Source organism: Salmo salar, chromosome ssa04 (assembly GCF_905237065.1).
Source record: "Salmo salar chromosome ssa04, Ssal_v3.1, whole genome shotgun sequence".
Lineage (NCBI taxonomy): Eukaryota > Metazoa > Chordata > Actinopteri > Salmoniformes > Salmonidae > Salmo > Salmo salar.
Window position 1 is genome coordinate 55,475,117 of NC_059445.1, and position 20,984 is coordinate 55,496,100.

The following is a 20,984-nucleotide window of genomic DNA, read 5'->3' on the forward strand; positions in this document are numbered from 1 at the left end:
AGGTCATCTGTACTTGTAGGTGGGGGCAAAGTGACTATGCATAGGTAACAAACAAACAGCGAGTAGCAGCAGTGTACAAGAGGGGGGGTCAATGTAAATTGTCCGGTGGCGATTTTTATGAATTGTTCAGCAGTTTAATGTCTTGGGGGTAGAAGCTGTTGAGGAGCCTTTTGGTCCTAGACTTGGCACTCCGCTACCGCTTGCCTTGCGGTAGCAGAGAAAACAGTCTATAACTTGGGTGACTGGAGTCTCTGACAATTTTATGAGCTTTCCTCTGACACCGCGTATTATATAGGTCCTGGATGGCAGGAGGCTTGGCCCCAGTGATGTACTGGGCCGTTCGCACTACCCTCAGTAGCGCCTTACGGTCAGATGCAGAGCAGTTGCCATACCAGGCGGTGATGCAACCGGTCAGGATGCTCTCGATCCGGTCTGGATGCTCTCGACCTTTTGAGGATCTGGGGACCCATGCCAAATCTTTTCAGTCTACTGAGGGGGAAAAGGTTTTGTCGTGCCCTCTTCACAACTGTTTTGGTATGTTTGGACCATGATAGTTCGTTGCTGATGTGGACACCAAGAAACGCTCCACTACAGCCCCGTCGATGTTAATGGGGGCCTGTTCAGCCTGCCTTTTCCTGTAGTCCACGATCAGCTCCTTTGTCTTGCTCACATTGAGGGAGAGGTTGTTGCATGATACTTTGGTTGGATAAGTGTCCACTCCCCTTGTAATAGCAATCCTAAATTAGCTCAGGTGTAACCAATCACCTTCAAAATCACACACGGATTACAAGATACATTCAGGAGTTCCTGTAGGTTTGGTAAGACGAATGCCCCTTTCCCCACAGGTGTGATTACAATCTCTGAGAGTTTAGAGTTTGAGGTAGTCACCTCATACAAGTACTTGGGAGTATGGCTAGACGGTACACTGTCCTTCTCTCAGCACATATCAAAGCTGCAGGCTAAAGTTAAATCTAGATTTGGTTTCCTCTATTGTAATCGCTCCTCTTTCACCCCAGCTGCCAAACTAACCCTGATTCAGATGACGATCCTACCCATGCTAGATTACGGAGACGTAATTTATAGATCGACTGGTAAGGGTGCTCTCAAACGGCTAGATGTTCTTTACCATTCGGCCATCAGATTTGCCACCAATGCTCCTTATAGGACACATCACTGCACTCTATACTCCTCTGTAAACTGGTCATCTCTGTACACCCGTCGCAAGACCCACTGGTTGATGCTTATTTCTAAAACCCTCTTAGGCCTCACTCCCTTCTATCTAAGATATCTAATGCAGCCCTCATCCTCCACCCATTCTGCCAGTCACATTCTGTTAAAGGTCCCCAAAGCACACACATCCCTGGGTCGCTCGTCTTTTCAGTTCGCTGCAGCTAGCGACTGGAACAAGCTGCAAAAAACACTCAAACTGGTCAGTTTATCGCCATCTCTTCATTCAAAGACTCAATCATGGACACTTACTGACAGTTGTGGCTGTCAGGGGTATCCCCACATAAGGCCTCTTGCCTTTTGGTAGGCTGTCATTGTAAATAAGAATTTGTTCTTAGCCTGTTGGGGATACCCCTTCCCGTTCGGATCCCGATTACGGGATTGCTAGACAAGATACAACACGCGAAATTCAAAACAGAATAAATCGAATCATTTAAATTTCTCAAACAATCAACTATCTTACACCCTTTGAAAGATAAACATCTCCTTAATCTAACCACGTTGTCCGATTTCAAAAAGGCTTTACGGCGAAAGCATAAAGTTAGATTATGTTAGGACAGTACATTGAAAATAGCTGTGTGTAATGTTTTGTCAATGCAAAGACAGGCGTCCCCAAAAGCAGAAAACCAGCTAAAATGATGCACTAACCTTTGACAATCTTCATCAGATGACACTCCTAGGACATTATGTTAGACAATACATGCATTTTTTGTTCTATCAAATTCATATTTATATCCAAAAACAGCATTTTACAGTGGCGGTGAAATTCAGAAAAATATTTTCCCTCACATGCTGCCGGTGAATTAGTGCTACAATTTACAAAATTACTATTCGAAAACATTGGTAAATTATAATATTGTCATTCAAAGAATTATAGATTAACATCTCGTGAATGCAACCGCATTGCCAGATTTCAAAATAACTTTACTGGGAAATCACACTTTGCAATAAACGAGGTGCTATGCTAAGAAAAATAGGCTAGGCGATACATGTTAGCACCATCTTGGAACCATCTAAAATCAAATATACTATTGTAAATATTCACTTACCTTTGATTATCTTCATCAGAAGGCACTTCCAGGATTCCCAGGTCCACAACAAATGTAGTTTTGTTCGAAAAAGTTAATAATTTATGTCCCAATAGCTCCTTCTTGTTAGCGCGTTCTGTAGGCTACTCAAAATGTACCGAAGACCGCGGGACTTGTCGCTACGAAAGAGAAAAAAATATATATTTACGTTCGTTCAAACATGTCAAATGTTGTATAGCATAAGTCTTTAGTCTTTCTGTTACATCTGGAGTATTTCTCTTGTCTTATCCGGTGCCCTGTGTGAATTTAAATATGCTCTCTCTAATTCTCTCTTTCTCTCTTTCTGTCTTTCTCTCGGAGGACCTGAGCCCTAGGACCATGCCTCAGGACTACCTGGTATGATGACTCCTTGCCGTCCCCAGTCCACCTGGCCGTGCTGCTGCTCCAGTTTCAACTGTTCTGCCTGCGGCTATGGAACCCTGACCTGTTCACCGGACGTGCTTGTTGCACCCTCGACAACTACTATGATTATTATTATTTGACCATGCTGGTCATTTATGAACATTTTAACATCTTGACCATGTTCTGTTATAATATCCACCCTGCACAGCCAGAAGAGGACTGGCCACCCCTCATAGCCTGGTTCCTCTCTAGGTTTCTTCCTAGGTTTTTGGCCTTTCTAGGGAGTTTTTCCTAGGGAGTTTTTCCTAGCCACCGTGCTTCTTTCGCATGCTTTGCTTGCTGTTTGGGGTTTTAGGCTGGGTTTCTGTACAGCACTTTGAGATATCAGCTGATGTACGAAGGGCTATATAAATAAATTTGATTTGATTTTTCAATCAGAACTTCAATAATATTCAAGGCGGACGATTGCATTGTCTTATAAAACGTTTCGGAAAGAAAGGGTCCCCACACGCATGCGCGTCATAGTAGACATAGCCATCTGCCTATGACCAACTTTCCAGGCCTCTCGTTCGGTCAGTTTTTACAGGAGAACACTCAAACCACTTTGTAAAGACTGTTGACATCTAGTGGAAGCCTTAGGAAGTGCTAAATGAATCCTAACTCACGGTGTGTCTCATAGGCAAAGTGTTGAAGGTGATTCCACAAATCAGATTTCCACTTCATGCATGGAATCTTCTCAGGTTTTGGCATATGAGTTCTGTTATACTCACAGACACCATTCAAACAGTTTTAGAAACTTTAGAGTGTTTCCTATCCAAATCTACTAATTATATGCATATTCTAGTTAGTGGGCAGGAGTAGTAACCAGATTAAATTGGGTACGTTTTTTATCCGGCCGTGCAAATACTGCCCCCTATCCCCAACAGGTTTTAACTGACTTGCTTAGTTAAATAAAGGTTAAATAAAAAATTAAGGTTCCCTCTTCCGGGTACTGAATTGCAAAGCAAACACTCAACCATGAGCACCAAGGAGCTTTCAAAAAAAGTTTTGTAAAGAAGCATAGTCAAATCTATATGAGCAAAGTTTGTAGAGGCCTATCCCAAAGGTGCTTTCACCAAGTATTAACACAGGGGGGTGATCATCATCATCAACATGTATGTTGACCTTGTCTTTAGCAGGAGGATTGACTAGACTTGAGGCCATCCTTTCCATGGATGATGACAATGCCAACACCCTTTGCCCTTCACCCCTGACTGAAGCAGCTGTACTGTAGTGCCAGCCAACTGTGTGTGTGTGTGTGTGTGTGTGTGTGTGCGTGCGTGCGTGCGTGTGTGTGCGCCCATGTCTCCTATAAGCCCCATGCTCTAATGGCAGCTGCTGTCCCCTTAATCAGTGGCTGCTCCCAGGGCCATGGGCAGGGAGGTCAGAGGAGAGTCCTTCAGTCCTGGCCCTAAACTCCACTTTGTGCTCTCACTTGTCACAGAGTTTGTTGTCATAGCTCCCCTGACTAACACACACACTCAGAGCCAATAACACCCATCTGCCAAGTAGACTAAGCACAAACAAATACACACACATGCGTGTGCACACACAAATGCATGCGCGCGCACACACACGCCCTCGAACCAGTCACCTCTTCTCCCATGCAACTGTAAGTGCCAGACAACCTTGAGAGTGGCAGGTGGCACCATCTGTCTATTATACAGTACATTGGCCCCGGGGCACATAACTTCACACATACTGGAGCTATCTCTTCACCTACTGCAGGCCCTTACAGAGTGTCAGTACAAGGTATCTCAGATCTCCAAGTCTAATAAATATTGACACACGTCTAACAAATAAAATTGTGTCTGTGGCAGGTAGGCTTTTGACAGAATTGACACACAGACAGCAGAAAAATGGACCACTGTATGCCAACTTTACGGCCCCTAAAATGTTACTTGATCAAACTTTAGGTGTGTATGTAATCACTTCCCTGGGTAGTTTCTCTAAGGGTTCAGTAAAGCCAGGGGGCAGAGCTCACATGATTAACAGCCTGCTGAAGAATGACCTCTCTCCTGCTGGGATGACACAGACTAATGACAACCTTTGCTCTCCTCCCATCACACAGGGCAGTGTGTGTGTGTGTGTGTGTGTGTGTGTGTGTGTGTGTGTGTGTGTGTGTGTGTGTGTGTGTGTGTGTGTGTGTGTGTGTGTGTGTGTGTGTGTGTGTGTGGCAGGAGGGGGTTAAGACAGTTCAGAGGAGGGGGTAAAGTCAGTTCAGAGGAGGGGTTAAAGTCAGTTCAGAGGAGGGGGTAAAGTCAGTTCAGAGGAGGGGGTAAAGTCAGTTCAGAAGAGCAGGGTAAAGTCAGTTCAGAGGAGGGGTTACAGAAGGGGATTAAAGTAAGTTCAGAGGAGGGGGATGAAGTCAGTTCAGAGGAGGGGGTTAAAGAAGGGGATTAAAGTAAGTTCAGAGGAGGGGGATGAAGTCAGTTCAGAGGAGGGGGTTAAAGGAGGGGGTTAGAGTCAGTTCAGAGGAAGGGGATTAAGTCAGTTCAGAGGACAGGGGCTAAGTCAGTTCAGAGGAGGGGGGTTAAGTTAGTTCAGATGAGGGGGGGTAAAGTCAGCTCGGAGGAGGGGGTAAAAGTCAGCTCGGAGGAGGGGGTTGAAGTCAGTTTGGAGGAGGGGAGTAAAGTCAGTTCGGAGGAGGGGAGTAAAGTCAGTTCGGAAGAGGGGGTTGAAGTCAATTCGAAGGAGGGGGTTGAAGTCAATTCGGAGGAGGGGGTAAAAGTCAGTTCAGAGGAGGGGGTTGAAGTCAGTTCAGAAAAGGGGGTAAAGTCAGTTCAGAAGAGGGGGTAAAGTCAGTTCAGAGGAGGGGGGTTAAGTCAGTTCAGAGTAGGGGGGTTAAGTTAGTTCAGAGGAGGTCAGGTGAGGTCAGTTGAGAGGAGGGGGGTTGACGTCAGTTGAGAGGAGGGGGTTAAAGTCAGTTTGGAGGAGGGGTTAAAGTCAGTTCAGAGGAGGGGGTTGAAGTCAGTTCGGAGGAGGGGGTTAAAGTCAGTTCGGAGGAGGGGGGTTGAAGTAAGTTCAGAGGAGGGGGTTGAAGTCAGTTCAGAGGAGGGGGTAAAGTCAGTTCGGAGGAGGGGGTTGTTGTCAGTTCAGAGGAGGGGGTTGAAGTCAGTTCGGAGGAGGGGGTTGAAGTCAGTTCAGAGGAGGGGTTAAAGTCAGTTCAGAGGAGGGGGTTGAAGTCAGTTCGGAGGAGGGGGTTGAAGTCAGTTCAGAGGAGGGGGTTGAAGTCAGTTCGGAGGAGGGGGTTAAAGTCAGTTCGGAGGAGGGGTTAAAGTCAGTTTGGGGGAGGGGATTAAAGTCAGTTCGGAGGAGGGGGTTAAAGTCAGTTCGGAGGAGGGGGTTACAGTCATTTCGGAGGAGGGGGGTTAAGTCAGTTCGGAGGAGGGGGTTGAAGTCAGTTAGGAGGAGGGGGGTTAAAATCAGTTCAGAGGAGGGGGTTAAAGTCAGATCAGAGGAGGGGGTTGAAGTCAGTTCGGAGGAGGGGGTTAAAGTCAGTTCGGAGGAGGGGGGTTTAAGTCAGTTCAGAGGAGGGGGTTGAAGTCAGTTCGGAGGAGGCGGTTAAAGTCAGTTCAGAGGAGGGGAGTAAAGTCAGTTCAGAGGAGGGGGTTAAGTCAGTTCAGAGTAGGGGGGTTAAGTTAGTTCAGAGGAGGTCAGGTGAGGTCAGTTGAGAGGAGGGGGGTTGACGTCAGTTGAGAGGAGGGGGTTAAAGTCAGTTTGGAGGAGGGGTTAAAGTCAGTTCAGAGGAGGGGTTGAAGTCAGTTCGGAGGAGGGGGTTAAAGTCAGTTCGGAGGAGGGGGTTGAAGTAAGTTCAGAGGAGGGGGTTGAAGTCAGTTCAGAGGAGGGGGTAAAGTCAGTTCGGAGGAGGGGGTTGTTGTCAGTTCAGAGGAGGGGGTTGAAGTCAGTTCGGAGGAGGGGTTTGAAGTCAGTTCAGAGGAGGGGTTAAAGTCAGTTCGGAGGAGGGGGTTGAAGTCAGTTCGGAGGAGGGGGTTGAAGTCAGTTCAGAGGAGGGGGTTGAAGTCAGTTCGGAGGAGGGGTTAAAGTCAGTTCGGAGGAGGGGTTAAAGTCAGTTCGGGGGAGGGGATTAAAGTCAGTTCGGAGGAGGGGGTTAAAGTCAGTTCGGAGGAGGGGGTTACAGTCATTTCGGAGGAGGGGGGTTAAGTCAGTTCGGAGGAGGGGGTTGAAGTCAGTTAGGAGGAGGGGGTTAAAATCAGTTCAGAGGAGGGGGTTAAAGTCAGATCAGAGGAGGGGGTTGAAGTCAGTTCGGAGGAGGGGGTTAAAGTCAGTTCGGAGGAGGGGGTTTAAGTCAGTTCAGAGGAGGGGGTTGAAGTCAGTTCGGAGGAGGCGGTTAAAGTCAGTTCGGAGGAGGGGAGTAAAGTCAGTTCAGAGGAGGGGGTAAAGTCAGTTCAGAGGAGGGGTTAAAGTCAGTTCGGAGGAGGGGTTAAAGTCAGTTCCGAGGAGGGTAGTAAAGTCAGTTTGGAGGAGGGGTTAAAGTTAGTTCAGAGGAGGGTAGTAAAGTCAGTTCGGAGGAGGGGTTAAAGTCACTTCAGAGGAGGGGAGTAAAGTCAGTTCGGAGGAGGGGAGTAAAGTCAGTTCGGAGGAGGGGGGTTAAAGTCAGTACGGAGGAGGGGAGTAAAGTCAGTTCGGAGGAGGGGGTTACAGTCAGTTCCGAGGAGGGGGGGTAATCTCAGTACGGAGGAGGGGAGTAAAGTCAGTTCAGAGGAGGGAGTTGAAGTCAGTTCGGAGGAGGGGGGTTACAGTCAGTTCCGAGGAGGGGGGGTAATGTCAGTTCGGAGGAGGGGATTGAAGTCAGTTCAGATGAGGGGGTTACAGTCAGTTCAGAAGAGGGGGTAAAGTCAGTTCAGAGGAGGGGGGGTTAAGTCAGTTCAGAGTAGGGGGGTTAAGTTAGTTCAGAGGAGGTCAGGTGAGGTCAGTTGAGAGGAGGGGGGTTGACGTCAGTTGATAGGAGGGGGTTAAAGTCAGTTTGGAGGAGGGGTTAAAGTCAGTTCAGAGGAGGGGGTTGAAGTCAGTTCGGAGGAGGGGGTTAAAGTCAGTTCGGAGGAGGGGGGTTTAAGTAAGTTCAGAGGAGGGGGTTGAAGTCAGTTCAGAGGAGGGGGTAAAGTCAGTTCGGAGGAGGGGGTTAAAGTCAGTTCGGAGGAGGGGTTAAAGTTAGTTCGGGGAGGGGATTAAAGTCAGTTCGGAGGAGGGGGTTGAAAGTCAGTTCAGAGGAGGGGGGTTAAGTCAGTTCAGAGTAGGGGGGTTAAGTTAGTTCAGAGGAGGTCAGGTGAGGTCAGTTGAGAGGAGGGGGTTGACGTCAGTTGATAGGAGGGGGTTAAAGTCAGTTTGGAGGAGGGGTTAAAGTCAGTTCAGAGGAGGGGGTTGAAGTCAGTTCGGAGGAGGGGGTTAAAGTCAGTTCGGAGGAGGGGGTTTAAGTAAGTTCAGAGGAGGGGGTTGAAGTCAGTTCAGAGGAGGGGGTAAAGTCAGTTCGGAGGAGGGGGTTAAAGTCAGTTCGGAGGAGGGGTTAAAGTTAGTTCGGGGGAGGGGATTAAAGTCAGTTCGGAGGAGGGGGTTGAAGTCAGTTCAGAGGAGGGGGTTGAAGTCAGTTCGGAGGAGGGGGTTAAAGTCAGTTCGGAGGAGGGTTAAAGTCAGTTCGGAGGAGGGGGTTAAAGTCAGTTCGGAGGAGGGGTTAAAGTCAGTTCGGGGGAGGGGATTAAAGTCAGTTCGGAGGAGGGGGTTAAAGTCAGTTCGGAGGAGGGGTTAAAGTCAGTTCGGAGGAGGGGTTAAAGTCAGTTCGGAGGAGGGTGTTACAGTCATTTCGGAGGAGGGTTAAAGTCAGTTCGGAGGAGGGGGTTAAAGTCAGTTCGGAGGAGGGGTTAAAGTCAGTTCGGGGGAGGGGGTTGAAGTCAGTTCGGAGGAGGGGGTTAAAGTCAGTTCGGAGGAGGGGGTTGAAGTAAGTTCAGAGGAGGGGGTTGAAGTCAGTTCAGAGGAGGGGGTAAAGTCAGTTCGGAGGAGGGGGTTGTTGTCAGTTCAGAGGAGGGGGTTGAAGTCAGTTCGGAGGAGGGGTTTGAAGTCAGTTCAGAGGAGGGGTTAAAGTCAGTTCGGAGGAGGGGGTTGAAGTCAGTTCGGAGGAGGGGGTTGAAGTCAGTTCAGAGGAGGGGGTTGAAGTCAGTTCGGAGGAGGGGGTTAAAGTCAGTTCGGAGGAGGGGTTAAAGTCAGTTCGGGGAGGGGGGATTAAAGTCAGTTCGGAGGAGGGGGTTAAAGTCAGTTCGGAGGAGGGGGTTACAGTCATTTCGGAGGAGGGGGGTTAAGTCAGTTCGGAGGAGGGGGTTGAAGTCAGTTAGGAGGAGGGGGTTAAAATCAGTTCGGATGAGGGGGGTTAAGTCAGTTCAGAGGAGGGGGTTGAAGTCAGTTGGGAGGAGGCGGTTAAAGTCAGTTCGGAGGAGGGGGTAAAGTCAGTTCAGAGGAGGGGTTAAAGTCAGTTCGGAGGAGGGGTTAAAGTCAGTTCAGAGGAGGGTAGTAAAGTCAGTTTGGAGGAGGGGGTTAAAGTCAGTTCAGAGGAGGGGAGTAAAGTCAGTTCGTAGGAGAGGTTAAAGTCAGTTCAGAGGAGGGGAATAAAGTCAGTTCGGAGGAGGGGGTTACAGTCATTTCGGAGGAGGGGGTTAAGTCAGTTCGGAGGAGGGGGTTGAAGTCAGTTAGGAGGAGGGGGTTAAAATCAGTTCAGAGGAGGGGGTTAAAGTCAGATCAGAGGAGGGGGTTGAAGTCAGTTCGGAGGAGGGGGTTAAAGTCAGTTCGGAGGAGGGGGTTTAAGTCAGTTCAGAGGAGGGGGTTGAAGTCAGTTCGGAGGAGGTGGTTAAAGTCAGTTCGGAGGAGGGGAGTAAAGTCAGTTCAGAGGAGGGGGTAAAGTCAGTTCAGAGGAGGGGTTAAAGTCAGTTCGGAGGAGGGGTTAAAGTCAGTTCAGAGTAGGGGGGTTAAGTTAGTTCAGAGGAGGTCAGGTGAGGTCAGTTGAGAGGAGGGGGGTTGACGTCAGTTGAGAGGAGGGGGTTAAAGTCAGTTTGGAGGAGGGGTTAAAGTCAGTTCAGAGGAGGGGGTTGAAGTCAGTTCGGAGGAGGGGGTTAAAGTCAGTTCGGAGGAGGGGGTTGAAGTAAGTTCAGAGGAGGGGGTTGAAGTCAGTTCAGAGGAGGGGGTAAAGTCAGTTCGGAGGAGGGGGTTGTTGTCAGTTCAGAGGAGGGGTTGAAGTCAGTTCGGAGGAGGGGGTTGAAGTCAGTTCAGAGGAGGGGTTAAAGTCAGTTCAGAGGAGGGGGTTGAAGTCAGTTCGGAGGAGGGGGTTGAAGTCAGTTCAGAGGAGGGGGTTGAAGTCAGTTCGGAGGAGGGGGTTAAAGTCAGTTCGGAGGAGGGGTTAAAGTCAGTTTGGGGGAGGGGATTAAAGTCAGTTCGGAGGAGGGGGGTTAAAGTCAGTTCGGAGGAGGGGGTTACAGTCATTTCGGAGGAGGGGGTTAAGTCAGTTCGGAGGAGGGGTTGAAGTCAGTTAGGAGGAGGGGGTTAAAATCAGTTCAGAGGAGGGGGTTAAAGTCAGATCAGAGGAGGGGGTTGAAGTCAGTTCGGAGGAGGGGGTTAAAGTCAGTTCGGAGGAGGGGGTTTAAGTCAGTTCAGAGGAGGGGGTTGAAGTCAGTTCGGAGGAGGCGGTTAAAGTCAGTTCAGAGGAGGGGAGTAAAGTCAGTTCAGAGGAGGGGGGGTTAAGTCAGTTCAGAGTAGGGGGGTTAAGTTAGTTCAGAGGAGGTCAGGTGAGGTCAGTTGAGAGGAGGGGGTTGACGTCAGTTGAGAGGAGGGGGTTAAAGTCAGTTTGGAGGAGGGGTTAAAGTCAGTTCAGAGGAGGGGGTTGAAGTCAGTTAGGAGGAGGGGGTTAAAATCAGTTCGGATGAGGGGGGTTAAGTCAGTTCAGAGGAGGGGGTTGAAGTCAGTTGGGAGGAGGCGGTTAAAGTCAGTTCGGAGGAGGGGGTAAAGTCAGTTCAGAGGAGGGGTTAAAGTCAGTTCGGAGGAGGGGTTAAAGTCAGTTCAGAGGAGGGTAGTAAAGTCAGTTTGGAGGAGGGGGTTAAAGTCAGTTCAGAGGAGGGGAGTAAAGTCAGTTCGTAGGAGAGGTTAAAGTCAGTTCAGAGGAGGGGAATAAAGTCAGTTCGGAGGAGGGGGTTACAGTCATTTCGGAGGAGGGGGGTTAAGTCAGTTCGGAGGAGGGGGTTGAAGTCAGTTAGGAGGAGGGGGTTAAAATCAGTTCAGAGGAGGGGGTTAAAGTCAGATCAGAGGAGGGGGTTGAAGTCAGTTCGGAGGAGGGGGTTAAAGTCAGTTCGGAGGAGGGGTTTAAGTCAGTTCAGAGGAGGGGGTTGAAGTCAGTTCGGAGAAGGTGGTTAAAGTCAGTTCGGAGGAGGGGAGTAAAGTCAGTTCAGAGGAGGGGGTAAAGTCAGTTCAGAGGAGGGGTTAAAGTCAGTTCGGAGGAGGGGTTAAAGTCAGTTCAGAGTAGGGGGGTTAAGTTAGTTCAGAGGAGGTCAGGTGAGGTCAGTTGAGAGGAGGGGGTTGACGTCAGTTGAGAGGAGGGGTTAAAGTCAGTTTGGAGGAGGGGTTAAAGTCAGTTCAGAGGAGGGGGTTGAAGTCAGTTCGGAGGAGGGGGTTAAAGTCAGTTCGGAGGAGGGGTTGAAGTAAGTTCAGAGGAGGGGGTTGAAGTCAGTTCAGAGGAGGGGGTAAAGTCAGTTCGGAGGAGGGGGTTGTTGTCAGTTCAGAGGAGGGGGTTGAAGTCAGTTCGGAGGAGGGGGTTGAAAGTCAGTTCAGAGGAGGGGTTAAAGTCAGTTCAGAGGAGGGGGTTGAAGTCAGTTCCGGAGGAGGGGGTTGAAGTCAGTTCAGAGGAGGGGTTGAAGTCAGTTCGGAGGAGGGGGTTAAAGTCAGTTCGGAGGAGGGGTTAAAGTCAGTTTGGGGGAGGGGATTAAAGTCAGTTCGGAGGAGGGGGTTAAAGTCAGTTCGGAGGAGGGGTTACAGTCATTTCGGAGGAGGGGGGTTAAGTCAGTTCGGAGGAGGGGGTTGAAGTCAGTTAGAGGAGGGGGTTAAAATCAGTTCAGAGGAGGGGGTTAAAGTCAGATCAGAGGAGGGGTTGAAGTCAGTTCGGAGGAGGGGGTTAAAGTCAGTTCGGAGGAGGGGTTTAAGTCAGTTCAGAGGAGGGGGTTGAAGTCAGTTCGGAGGAGGCGGTTAAAGTCAGTTCAGAGGAGGGGAGTAAAGTCAGTTCAGAGGAGGGGGGTTAAGTCAGTTCAGAGTAGGGGGGTTAAGTTAGTTCAGAGGAGGTCAGGTGAGGTCAGTTGAGAGGAGGGGGTTGACGTCAGTTGAGAGGAGGGGGTTAAAGTCAGTTTGGAGGAGGGGTTAAAGTCAGTTCAGAGGAGGGGGTTGAAGTCAGTTCGGAGGAGGGGGTTAAAGTCAGTTCGGAGGAGGGGGGTTGAAGTAAGTTCAGAGGAGGGGGTTGAAGTCAGTTCAGAGGAGGGGTAAAGTCAGTTCGGAGGAGGGGGTTGTTGTCAGTTCAGAGGAGGGGTTGAAGTCAGTTCGGAGGAGGGGTTTGAAGTCAGTTCAGAGGAGGGGTTAAAGTCAGTTCGGAGGAGGGGGTTGAAGTCAGTTCGGAGGAGGGGGTTGAAGTCAGTTCAGAGGAGGGGGGTTGAAGTCAGTTCGGAGGAGGGGGTTAAAGTCAGTTCGGAGGAGGGGTTAAAGTCAGTTCGGGGGAGGGGATTAAAGTCAGTTCGGAGGAGGGGGTTAAAGTCAGTTCGGAGGAGGGGGTTACAGTCATTTCGGAGGAGGGGGGTTAAGTCAGTTCGGAGGAGGGGGTTGAAGTCAGTTAGGAGGAGGGGGTTAAAATCAGTTCAGAGGAGGGGGTTGAAGTCAGTTCGGAGGAGGGGTTTGAAGTCAGTTCAGAGGAGGGGTTAAAGTCAGTTCGGAGGAGGGGGTTGAAGTCAGTTCGGAGGAGGGGGTTGAAGTCAGTTCAGAGGAGGGGGTTGAAGTCAGTTCGGAGGAGGGGGTTAAAGTCAGTTCGGAGGAGGGGGTTAAAGTCAGTTCGGGGAGGGGATTAAAGTCAGTTCGGAGGAGGGGGTTAAAGTCAGTTCGGAGGAGGGGGTTACAGTCATTTCGGAGGAGGGGGGTTAAGTCAGTTCGGAGGAGGGGGTTGAAGTCAGTTAGGAGGAGGGGGTTAAAATCAGTTCAGAGGAGGGGTTAAAGTCAGATCAGAGGAGGGGGTTGAAGTCAGTTCGGAGGAGGGGGTTAAAGTCAGTTCGGAGGAGGGGGTTTAAGTCAGTTCAGAGGAGGGGTTGAAGTCAGTTCGGAGGAGGCGGTTAAAGTCAGTTCGGAGGAGGGGAGTAAAGTCAGTTCAGAGGAGGGGGTAAAGTCAGTTCAGAGGAGGGGTTAAAGTCAGTTCGGAGGAAGGGTTAAAGTCAGTTCCGAGGAGGGTAGTAAAGTCAGTTTGGAGGAGGGGTTAAAGTTAGTTCAGAGGAGGGTAGTAAAGTCAGTTCGGAGGAGGGGTTAAAGTCACTTCAGAGGAGGGGAGTAAAGTCAGTTCGGAGGAGGGGAGTAAAGTCAGTTCGGAGGAGGGGGTTAAAGTCAGTACGGAGGAGGGGAGTAAAGTCAGTTCGGAGGAGGGGGTTACAGTCAGTTCCGAGGAGGGGGGTAATCTCAGTACGGAGGAGGGGAGTAAAGTCAGTTCAGAGGAGGGAGTTGAAGTCAGTTCGGAGGAGGGGGTTACAGTCAGTTCCGAGGAGGGGGGTAATGTCAGTTCGGAGGAGGGGATTGAAGTCAGTTCAGATGAGGGGGTTACAGTCAGTTCAGAAGAGGGGGTAAAGTCAGTTCAGAGGAGCGGGGTTAAGTCAGTTCAGAGTAGGGGGGTTAAGTTAGTTCAGAGGAGGTCAGGTGAGGTCAGTTGAGAGGAGGGGGGTTGACGTCAGTTGATAGGAGGGGTTAAAGTCAGTTTGGAGGAGGGGTTAAAGTCAGTTCAGAGGAGGGGGTTGAAGTCAGTTCGGAGGAGGGGGTTAAAGTCAGTTCGGAGGAGGGGGTTTAAGTAAGTTCAGAGGAGGGTTGAAGTCAGTTCAGAGGAGGGGGTAAAGTCAGTTCGGAGGAGGGGGTTAAAGTCAGTTCGGAGGAGGGGGTTGAAGTCAGTTCAGAGGAGGGGGTTGAAGTCAGTTCGGAGGAGGGGGTTGAAGTCAGTTCAGAGGAGGGGGTTGAAGTCAGTTCAGAGGAGGGGGTAAAGTCAGTTCGGAGGAGGGGGTTAAAGTCAGTTCGGAGGAGGGGTTGAAGTCAGTTCAGAGGAGGGGGTTGAAAGTCAGTTCGGAGGAGGGGGTTGAAGTCAGTTCAGAGGAGGGGTTAAAGTCAGTTCAGAGGAGGGGTTAAAGTCAGTTCGGAGGAGGGGATTAAAGTCAGTTCGGAGGAGGGGTTAAAGTCAGTTCGGAGGAGGGGGTTAAAGTCAGTTCGGAGGAGGGGTTAAAGTCAGTCCGGAGGAGGGGTTAAAGTCAGTTCGAGGAGGGGTTAAAGTCAGTTCGGAGGAGGGGTTGAAGTCAGTTCGGAGGAGGGGGTTAAAGTCAGTTCGGAGGAGGGGGTTAAAGTCAGTTCGGAGGAGGGGTTGAAGTCAGTTCGGAGGAGGGGGTTAAAGTCAGTTCGGAGGAGGGGGTTAAAGTCAGTTCGGAGGAGGGGGTTAAAGTCAGTTCGGAGGAGGGGTTTGAAGTCAGTTCGGAGGAGGGGTTTAAAGTCAGTTCGGAGGAGGGGTTGAAGTCAGTTCGAGGAGGGGTTGAAAGTCAGTTCGGAGGAGGGGGTTGAAGTCAGTCTCGAGGAGGGGGTTAAAGTCAGTTCGGAGGAGGGGGTTAAAGTCAGTTCGGAGGAGGGGATTAAAGTCCAGTTCGGAGGAGGGGTTAAAGTCAGTTCGGAGGAGGGGGTTACAGTCATTTCGGAGGAGGGGGTTAAGTCAGTTCGGAGGAGGGGGTTGAAGTCAGTTAGGAGGAGGGGGTTAAAATCAGTTCGGATGAGGGGGTTAAGTCAGTTCAGAGGAGGGGGTTGAAGTCAGTTGGGAGGAGGCGGTTAAAGTCAGTTCGGAGGAGGGGGTAAAGTCAGTTCAGAGGAGGGGTTAAAGTCAGTTCGGAGGAGGGGTTAAAGTCAGTTCAGAGGAGGGTAGTAAAGTCAGTTTGGAGGAGGGGGTTAAAGTCAGTTCAGAGGAGGGGAGTAAAGTCAGTTCGTAGGAGAGGTTAAAGTCAGTTCAGAGGAGGGGAATAAAGTCAGTTCGGAGGAGGGGGGTTACAGTCATTTCGGAGGAGGGGGTTAAGTCAGTTCGGAGGAGGGGGTTGAAGTCAGTTAGGAGGAGGGGGTTAAAATCAGTTCAGAGGAGGGGGTTAAAGTCAGATCAGAGGAGGGGGTTGAAGTCAGTTCGGAGGAGGGGGTTAAAGTCAGTTCGGAGGAGGGGTTTAAGTCAGTTCAGAGGAGGGGGTTGAAGTCAGTTCGGAGGAGGTGGTTAAAGTCAGTTCGGAGGAGGGGAGTAAAGTCAGTTCAGAGGAGGGGGTAAAGTCAGTTCAGAGGAGGGGTTAAAGTCAGTTCGGAGGAGGGGTTAAAGTCAGTTCAGAGTAGGGGGGGTTAAGTTAGTTCAGAGGAGGTCAGGTGAGGTCAGTTGAGAGGAGGGGGTTGACGTCAGTTGAGAGGAGAGGGTTAAAGTCAGTTTGGAGGAGGGGTTAAAGTCAGTTCAGAGGAGGGGGTTGAAGTCAGTTCGGAGGAGGGGTTAAAGTCAGTTCGGAGGAGGGGGTTGAAGTAAGTTCAGAGGAGGGGGTTGAAGTCAGTTCAGAGGAGGGGGTAAAGTCAGTTCGGAGGAGGGGGTTGTTGTCAGTTCAGAGGAGGGGTTGAAGTCAGTTCGGAGGAGGGGGTTGAAGTCAGTTCAGAGGAGGGGTTAAAGTCAGTTCAGAGGAGGGGGTTGAAGTCAGTTCGGAGGAGGGGTTGAAGTCAGTTCAGAGGAGGGGTTGAAGTCAGTTCGGAGGAGGGGGTTAAAGTCAGTTCGGAGGAGGGGTTAAAGTCAGTTTGGGGAGGGGATTAAAGTCAGTTCGGAGGAGGGGTTAAAGTCAGTTCGGAGGAGGGGGTTACAGTCATTTCGGAGGAGGGGGGTTAAGTCAGTTCCGGAGGAGGGGGTTGAAGTCAGTTAGGAGGAGGGGGTTAAAATCAGTTCAGAGGAGGGGGTTAAAGTCAGATCAGAGGAGGGGGTTGAAGTCAGTTCCGGAGGAGGGGTTAAAGTCAGTCCCGGAGGAGGGGGTTTAAGTCAGTTCAGAGGAGGGGGTTGAAGTCAGTCCGGGAGGAGGCGGTTAAAGTCAGTTCAGAGGAGGGGAGTAAAGTCAGTTCAGAGGAGGGGGTTAAGTCAGTTCAGAGTAGGGGGGTTAAGTTAGTTCAGAGGAGGTCAGGTGAGGTCAGTTGAGAGGAGGGGGGTTGACGTCAGTTGAGAGGAGGGGGGTTAAAGTCAGTTTGGAGGAGGGGTTAAAGTCAGTTCAGAGGAGGGGGTTGAAGTCAGTTCGGAGGAGGGGGTTAAAGTCAGTTCGGAGGAGGGGGTTGAAGTAAGTTCAGAGGAGGGGGTTGAAGTCAGTTCAGAGGAGGGGGTAAAGTCAGTTCGGAGGAGGGGGTTGTTGTCAGTTCAGAGGAGGGGGTTGAAGTCAGTTCGGAGGAGGGGGTTTGAAGTCAGTTCAGAGGAGGGGGTTAAAGTCAGTTCGGAGGAGGGGGTTGAAGTCAGTTCGAGGAGGGGTTGAAGTCAGTTCAGAGGAGGGGTTGAAGTCAGTTCGGAGGAGGGGGTTAAAGTCAGTTCGGAGGAGGGGTTAAAGTCAGTTCGGGGAGGGGATTAAAGTCAGTTCGGAGGAGGGGGTTAAAGTCAGTTCGGAGGAGGGGGTTACAGTCATTTCGGAGGAGGGGGGTTAAGTCAGTTCGGAGGAGGGGGTTGAAGTCAGTTAGGAGGAGGGGGTTAAAATCAGTTCAGAGGAGGGGGTTAAAGTCAGATCAGAGGAGGGGGTTGAAGTCAGTTCGGAGGAGGGGGTTAAAGTCAGTTCCGGAGGAGGGGGTTTAAGTCAGTTCAGAGGAGGGGGTTGAAGTCAGTTCGGAGGAGGCGGTTAAAGTCAGTTCGAGGAGGGGAGTAAAGTCAGTTCAGAGGAGGGGGTAAAGTCAGTTCAGAGGAGGGTTAAAGTCAGTTCGGAGGAGGGGTTAAAGTCAGTTCCGAGGAGGGTAGTAAAGTCAGTTTGGAGGAGGGGTTAAAGTTAGTTCAGAGGAGGGTAGTAAAGTCAGTTCGGAGGAGGGGTTAAAGTCACTTCAGAGGAGGGGAGTAAAGCCAGTTCGGAGGAGGGGAGTAAAGTCAGCTCGGAGGAGGGGGTTAAAGTCAGTACGGAGGAGGGGAGTAAAGTCAGTTCGGAGGAGGGGTTACAGTCAGTTCCGAGGAGGGGGGTAATCTCAGCACGGAGGAGGGGAGTAAAGTCAGTTCAGAGGAGGGAGTTGAAGTCGTTCGGAGGAGGGGGTTACAGTCAGTTCCGAGGAGGGGGTAATGTCAGTTCGGAGGAGGGGGATTGAAGTCAGTTCAGATGAGGGGGTTACAGTCAGTTCAGAAGAGGGGGTAAAGTCAGTTCAGAGGAGGGGGGTTAAGTCAGTTCAGAGTAGGGGGGTTAAGTTAGTTCAGAGGAGGTCAGGTGAGGTCAGTTGAGAGGAGGGGGGTTGACGTCAGTTGAGAGGAGGGGTTAAAGTCAGTTTGGAGGAGGGGTTAAAGTCAGTTCAGAGGAGGGGTTGAAGTCAGTTCGGAGGAGGGGGTTAAAGTCAGTTCGGAGGAGGGGGTTGAAGTAAGTTCAGAGGAGGGGGTTGAAGTCAGTTCAGAGGAGGGGGTAAAGTCAGTTCGGAGGAGGGGGTTGTTGTCAGTTCAGAGGAGGGGGTTGAAGTCAGCCCGGAGGAGGGGGTTTGAAGTCAGTTCAGAGGAGGGGTTGAAGTCAGTTCGGAGGAGGGGGTTAAAGTCAGTTCGGAGGAGGGGGTTTAAGTCAGTTCAGAGGAGGGGTTGAAGTCAGTTCGGGAGGAGGCGATTAAAGTCAGTCCAGAGGAGGGGAGTAAAGTCAGCTCAGAGGAGGGGGTTAAGCCAGTTCAGAGTAGGGGGGTTAGTTAGTTCAGAGGAGGTCAGGTGAGGTCAGTTGAGAGGAGGGGGGTTGACGTCAGTTGAGAGGAGGGGGTTAAAGTCAGTTTGGAGGAGGGGTTAAAGTCAGTTCAGAGGAGGGGGTTGAAGTCAGTTCGAGGAGGGGGTTAAAGTCAGTTCGGAGGAGGGGTTGAAGTAAGTTCAGAGGAGGGGGTTGAAGTCAGTTCAGAGGAGGGTAAAGTCAGTTCGGAGGAGGGGGTTGTTGTCAGTTCAGAGGAGGGGTTGAAGTCAGTTCGGAGGAGGGGTTTGAAGTCAGTTCAGAGGAGGGGTTAAAGTCAGTTCGAGGAGGGGGTTGAAGTCAGTCCCGGAGGAGGGGGTTGAAGTCAGTTCAGAGGAGGGGGTTGAAGTCAGTCCGGAGGAGGGGGTTAAAGTCAGTTCGGAGGAGGGGTTAAAGTCAGTTCGGGGAGGGGATTAAAGTCAGTTCGGAGGAGGGGGTTAAAGTCAGTTCGGAGGAGGGGGTTACAGTCATTTCGGAGGAGGGGGGTTAAGTCAGTTCGGAGGAGGGGGTTGAAGTCAGCTAGGAGGAGGGGGTTAAAATCAGTTCAGAGGAGGGGGTTAAAGTCAGATCAGAGGAGGGGGTTGAAGTCAGTTCGGAGGAGGGGGTTAAAGTCAGTTCGGAGGAGGGGGGTTTAAGTCAGTTCAGAGGAGGGGGTTGAAGTCAGTTCGGAGGAGGCGTTAAAGTCAGTTCGGAGGAGGGGAGTAAAGTCAGTTCAGAGGAGGGGGTAAAGTCAGTTCAGAGGAGGGGTTAAAGTCAGTTCCGGAGGAGGGGTTAAAGTCAGTTCCGAGGAGGGTAGTAAAGTCAGTTTGGAGGAGGGGTTAAAGTTAGTTCAGAGGAGGGTAGTAAAGTCAGTTCGGAGGAGGGGTTAAAGTCACTTCAGAGGAGGGGAGTAAAGTCAGTTCGGAGGAGGGGAGCAAAGTCAGTTCGGAGGAGGGGTTAAAGTCAGCACGGAGGAGGGGAGTAAAGTCAGTCCGGAGGAGGGGGTTACAGTCAGTTCCGAGGAGGGGGGACTCAGCACGGAGGAGGGGAGTAAAGTCAGTTCAGAGGAGGGAGTTGAAGTCAGTTCGGAGGAGGGGTTACAGTCAGTTCCGAGGAGGGGGGTAATGTCAGTTCGGAGGAGGGGATTGAAGTCAGTTCAGATGAGGGGGTTACAGTCAGTTCAGAAGAGGGGGTAAAGTCAGTTCAGAGGAGGGGGGTTAAGCCAGTTCAGAGTAGGGGGGGTTAAGTTAGTTCAGAGGAGGTCAGGTGAGGTCAGTTGAGAGGAGGGGGTTGACGCCAGTTGATAGGAGGGGTTAAAGTCAGTTTGGAGGAGGGGTTAAAGTCAGTTCAGAGGAGGGGTTGAAGTCAGTTCCGGAGGAGGGGGTTAAAGTCAGTTCGGAGGAGGGGGTTTAAGTAAGTTCAGAGGAGGGGTTGAAGTCAGTTCAGAGGAGGGGTAAAGTCAGTTCGGAGGAGGGGGTTAAAGTCAGTTCGGAGGAGGGGGTTGAAGTCAGTTCAGAGGAGGGGGTTGAAGTCAGTTCGGAGGAGGGGGTTGAAGTCAGTCCAGAGGAGGGGGTTAAGTCAGTTCGGAGGAGGGGGTTAAAGTCAGTTCGGAGGAGGGGGTTGAAGTCAGTTCAGAGGAGGGGGTTGAAGTCGTTCGGAGGAGGGGGTTGAAGTCAGTTCAGAGGAGGGGTTAAAGTCAGTTCAGAGGAGGGGGTTAAAGTCAGTTCGGAGGAGGGGATTGAAGTCAGTTCAGAGGAGGGGGTTGAAGTCAGTTCGGAGGAGGGGGTTAAAGTCAGTTCGGAGGAGGGGTTAAAGTTAGTTCGGGGGAGGGGATTAAAGTCAGTTCGGAGGAGGGGGTTGAAGTCAGTTCAGAGGAGGGGGTTGAAGTCAGTTCGGAGGAGGGGGTTAAAGTCAGTTCGGAGGAGGGTTAAAGTCAGTTCGAGGAGGGGGTTAAAGTCAGTCCGGAGGAGGGGTTAAAGTCAGTTCGGGAGGGGATTAAAGTCAGTTCGGAGGAGGGGGTTAAAGTCAGTTCGGAGGAGGGGTTAAAGTCAGTTCGGAGGAGGGGTTAAAGTCAGTTCGGAGGAGGGTGTTACAGTCATTTCGGAGGAGGGTTAAAGTCAGTTCGGAGGAGGGGTTAAAGTCAGTTCGGAGGAGGGGTTAAAGTCAGTTCGGGAGGGGGTTGAAGTCAGTTCGGAGGAGGGGGTTAAAGTCAGCTCGGAGGAGGGGGTTGAAGTAAGTTCAGAGGAGGGGGTTGAAGTCAGTTCAGAGGAGGGGTAAAGTCAGTTCGGAGGAGGGGGTTGTTGTCAGTTCAGAGGAGGGGGTTGAAGTCAGTTCGGAGGAGGGGTTTGAAGTCAGTTCAGAGGAGGGGTTAAAGTCAGTTCGGAGGAGGGGGTTGAAGCCAGTTCGAGGAGGGGGTTGAAGTCAGTTCAGAGGAGGGGTTGAAGTCAGTTCGAGGAGGGGGTTAAAGTCAGTTCGGAGGAGGGGTTAAAGTCAGTTCGGGGAGGGGATTAAAGTCAGTTCGGAGGAGGGGTTAAAGTCAGTTCGGAGGAGGGGGTTACAGCCATTTCGGAGGAGGGGGGTTAAGTCAGTTCGGAGGAGGGGGTTGAAGTCAGTTAGAGGAGGGGGTTAAAATCAGTTCGGATGAGGGGGGGTTAAGTCAGTTCAGAGGAGGGGGTTGAAGTCAGTTGGGAGGAGGCGGTTAAAGTCAGTTCGGAGGAGGGGGTAAAGTCAGTTCAGAGGAGGGGTTAAAGTCAGTTCGGAGGAGGGGTTAAAGTCAGTTCAGAGGAGGGTAGTAAAGTCAGTTTGGAGGAGGGGGTTAAAGTCAGTTCAGAGGAGGGGAGTAAAGTCAGTTCGTAGGGAGAGGTTAAAGTCAGTTCAGAGGAGGGGAATAAAGCCAGTTCGGAGGAGGGGGTTACAGTCATTTCGGGAGGAGGGGGGTTAAGTCAGTTCGGGAGGAGGGGGGTTGAAGTCAGTTAGGAGGAGGGGGTTAAAATCAGTTCAGAGGAGGGGGTTAAAGTCAGATCAGAGGAGGGGGTTGAAGTCAGTTCGGAGGAGGGGGTTAAAGTCAGTTCGGAGGAGGGGGTTTAAGTCAGTTCAGAGGAGGGGGTGGAAGTCAGTTCGGAGGAGG

At 51.1% G+C, this 20,984-nt stretch overlaps 1 protein-coding gene across 8 annotated transcripts in view; it reads right to left on the reverse strand.

The window, feature by feature from the left end:
* Positions 1–20,984, reverse strand: part of LOC106603524 (autism susceptibility gene 2 protein) — a 505,996-nt gene that overhangs the window by 360,045 nt on the left and 124,967 nt on the right. The gene's annotated exons all lie outside the window — the stretch shown is intronic.